Below are 4,491 nucleotides of genomic sequence, written 5' to 3' on the forward strand. Positions count from 1 at the left end.
TCGAAAACCCACAAGTGGCGGAAGTAATTAGCATTGCAAAAGGAATTAAAATATTCACAAAAATCATTTGAACATTTTCTAAAAGCTATTTGAACAAGTTATAATCAAGATATCAAATTTTTGGTTAACAGATCCTTAGCAGCACATTCAGGAGTACTATCAGGGCTGTGTGGGTGGTCAAGATCGAGTCGGAGGAATTCGGCAATGAGTGGGGTATTAAGTGTGTCCAGACTCGGCTCAACTGAAAGCTATTCTGTTCCTAGAACAAATATATGAACTCAGGCATATTCATTGCAGTGATTCCACTGAATCCCATTAATTTTCTTAGAATTATTAAAATTTATTTCCATTTTATAAGCATTATTATGAATTTATTGCTTGCTTGGGCACAGTATAGCACTATAATTTGTAGACGATAGTCTCTTCTTTACCATTTGAAATTTTGAATTATATCAAATTTTGTTTTTAGATTGAAAACTGCACAGAGGCTCTGGCAAAACGATAGCTACAACCTGTTTTTGGTGAGATTAAGAGCAGAATTAATTTTAATAGCAATCACGTGGGTTTATCCATTTTCGTAATAAAAAGGTATTCATTTTCTTTAATGTACATAAATATATAACTTTACTTTAAAAGGGTGTAGGATCATCATTTAGATCACATCAGATTATGAGCTTAAACAAAATTCATATGCTGAGATCGAACTTTTTAGATATACATGTAAATAGTGTTTCTAGTTAATATCTTGAATTCTTAATAAATTTGTTTTTCTTTTTGATTGAAACTTTGAAAGTCAAGCCTATTGATAAGTTTTTCTTTGGCTATGATTTCTGTTATTATTGCTATTGCCGTTTGGGTTCCTCGACCTCTTCTAAAGCCGTGACCTTCACGGTTCAGTTCAAGTTTAGAAGCTCCAAAAAGTTGTTGGTAGCGAAAGGCAGAGCGGGGAAGATGAGATCTTCACGGCGAGGCTGGGGGGGTATTTATATGATCCTCCCGGATCGGGCTGAGGTGTGTGAAGTGAGCGGCGCTGCTGATTGGCTGAGGTGAAGGCGGTAACGGGCCAATCACCGGGCAGTCCGAAAGTGAGGCCCATCACATTCGGGACTCTCCGCTGATTGGCTGGTAAGCGGACGGCAAGTGACCAACCAGCAGTTGTAGGGGAGAGTATTCACCACAAGGCACCTGGGGCGAAAATATAATAATAATTATGGTTATAATAATAGACCATAAGTAAATACTGAAATTTAAAAAAGGTCAATAGTGAGTAGCGACATACTGTATGTATGTTGTGTTGTCAAAGGAAGAGAAACAATTGAGACCCTGCAATTGTGTGTAAATGAGGCAGAAAGTCAGATGAGCAACCTGGGACTTGGTCGTGATGCCATATACTGTGGGGTATGAAATTGTTTGGTTCACACTCAGGATGGGATGGAGAAAGGAAACTCACAATGTGCTCTCTATATACATGTTGTATTGGATGTACAATGCAGCTTGGTGCTGGGAAGGCAGCATGGTTACAAGCGTGATGTAGAGAGAGCTGGTTGGTGAGGACGCTCAGAGAAGGACAGCTTGTGGGTCGCCATGCTCGCCAGCGGGAGAGAGGACCGCCAGGCAGGCGGAGGTGTTGCTGGCTGGTTGGTGTAGGTAGAAGGAGAGACAGATCACCACGAGGTCAGGTCTTAAATAGCGGGGGTAGGCGTGGCTTAGCAGTTGACCCCCGCTCCGTGGTGTATGGCGGCGCTGGTTGACCTAGACCACGAGGCATACACTGGGGAATTGGTGGGGTCGGCTAGGCAGCGACAAACAGCGTTTGTAGGGGAGAATTCCACTACAATACTCCCCCTTCCCTCCAGGCTGTGTAGGAGACTTGTTGTCTGCAGAGTTGCATAGCACATGTGAGGCAGAACGGGCGGTGCGTGCCTCATGTGAGACAACGGCGATGGCGTGGATGAGCCGGTCGCTGGGGACAACTGTCTAGATACACAATATCTGTGGGAGTAGAGAGGGAGAATAAGGGTGTGTGGAGGCGATGAATTTTGTGCTTCCCTCACGGTAGGTACAGAGTCGTCAGATGCGCCTGCTGGGGTGTGTGGGCCTGGGTCAGGAGCAGGGGCTGCGTCAGCAGAAGCGGATGAGGGCTCGTGACAGCAGCTGGGTCCACGACAGCAGCAGGGTGCAGGACATTAGCAGGGAGTACCTGAGGGAGAAAAGAGGGGTGTGTGGGTCCGCACTCAGGAACAGAGGCCGCATCAGGGGCGGCAGGGGTTACTGCTGGGCCGGGGTCGGCGTCTGAGGCAGGACGGGTGTGCTGGGGTCGGTAGGACGTGGTGCTTGGGGGCAGGAAAAGGAGCTGGTGTCTGCTAGGAGAAACAGTGCTGCTCTAGGGTGTCTAACCTGCGGTGTAGAGACAGTAGCTGTAGAGCCGATGAAAGCTGCTTCTGTGTGGATAAGCCAGTCTTCCATGTTGCTTGAAGACTGGGAGCGTGATCAGTTTCTCCTCCATCCTGTGTGAGTGCGAATCTCCGGGAGTCACCATTTGTGGGGTATGAGATTGTTTGGTTCACACTCAGGATGGGATGGAGAAAGGAAACTCACAATGTGCTCTCTATATACATGTTGTATTGGATGTACAATGCAGCTTGGTGCTGGGAAGGCAGCATGGTTACAAGCGTGATGTAGAGAGAGCTGGTTGGTGAGGACGCTCAGAGAAGGACAGCTTGTGGGTCGCCATGCTCGCCAGCGGGAGAGAGGACCGCCAGGCAGGCGGAGGAGGTGTTGCTGGCTGGTTGGTGTAGGTAGAAGAGAGACAGATCACCACGAGGTCAGGTCTTAAATAGCGGGGGTAGGCGTGGCTTAGCAGTTGACCCCCGCTCCGTGGTGTATGGCGGCGCTGGTTGACCTAGACCACGAGGCATACACTGGGGAATTGGTGGGGTCGGCTAGGCAGCGACAAACAGCGTTTGTAGGGGAGAATTCCACTACAATACATTATGCTTCCAATATCTTCCCAGGCGGTAGTACCTCCCTGTTTGACTATCTACTGGGTGAGATTGGGAAGACAACGTAGCTAGGTAAGTTCTTTATTTATTTAGGTCAATTTGTATTTCCACCAAACACGGCTCTCGAGTTGAACAATGTGTTTTTCCGATGGTTTAGACTATTTTAAGACACTTTCTTCTATGACGTTTCCCTCGCAAATGTCTTAAATATACCTGGGGTCCCGGTTAGGAGGTTAGGTTAGGTAATTTTAGGTCATTTGGAAGGGACACTTTATCGAAGAAAAGTGTCTTAAAGTTGTCTTGACTCAAAAGACTAAACCATATAAAAACACTGCCTAATTCGAGAACCGTGGAGGCCTCCGATTGGCCCGCCATCTAGTGGCAAAGCTTCCTTAAGAAGGAAAACGATATCTTTATCTTTTAAGAATATACTATGATAGAAAATTCATTTTTAGCGAAAACTCCGATATTTATATAATGGACAATTTATTCGTTTAAGGACTGAGTAAAGAGATTATTTTGAGTTACTTATAAATATTTTATTCAATAAAAAAAATCGATTGTCATAAAGACCACAAGCACATTATTTTCTTGTGCTTCATATTCTGATTACATAAACGTGAATGGCATAAAGCATGCACATAACACATAATGATACCCATAGCAACTAGGTGCAGCATCAACTAAAGCATAACACTCGCCAATACACGTTCTTAAATACCTAAAGTAAAAACAAAACATTCATGGAAAACTTGCTCAGGACGATCACTATGACATAAACAAAAGCAAAACCAAACATGCAAAACACAAAATTCCTCATGACAATAAAAAACACATTATTAAAATCTAAGGCAAAAACAATCTCAGGACAGTCATAAAGTCTGTGCTCACTGTATTAGGAAAAACAATTCCATTTATGCAACACAGTAAACAGCATAAAATAGTTAATGGCATAATAATTTAACCTGCCTACCCTAATTTAGGTTCATTTCCCTTTTCCAAGTATACAATTAAAATTTGAGGGAAAAAAATAGGAAAACCATTACAGTAGTACAATATAATATTTGTTTTGGATACAATCTTGATACAAGCGATTTAGCACAAAATATGAGGCTAATGAGGGAGCATTACATTCTTTAATAACCAAATATTAGAAACAACCAGTTGATTCTCTGATATTGGTGAATAAATTTAAATGTTTTAACACATTTCATTTTACATTAATATCATTCATGTACCGTTTAATTGGAGAAATAAAAAAATTGTGTGGAATAACTAGAAAACAATATTTCAAATTCCCCTCAAGTGTATTATAACAATGAAATATGTAAAAAAAAAAATACATATCACTAGCTATTGCATTCACTTAATAATTTAAATAACAATGTAATAATGAGATAGAGAAACATTAGGTATATATTTACTGTTTACACCTCAACATTACATCTATAGACCAGACGACCACATGTGTTTGTTTACGTCTGTCTGA

This window comes from Homarus americanus, unplaced genomic scaffold, assembly GCF_018991925.1.
Source record: "Homarus americanus isolate GMGI-L3 unplaced genomic scaffold, GMGI_Hamer_2.0 scaffold58074, whole genome shotgun sequence".
Classification (NCBI taxonomy): Eukaryota; Metazoa; Arthropoda; class Malacostraca; order Decapoda; family Nephropidae; genus Homarus; species Homarus americanus.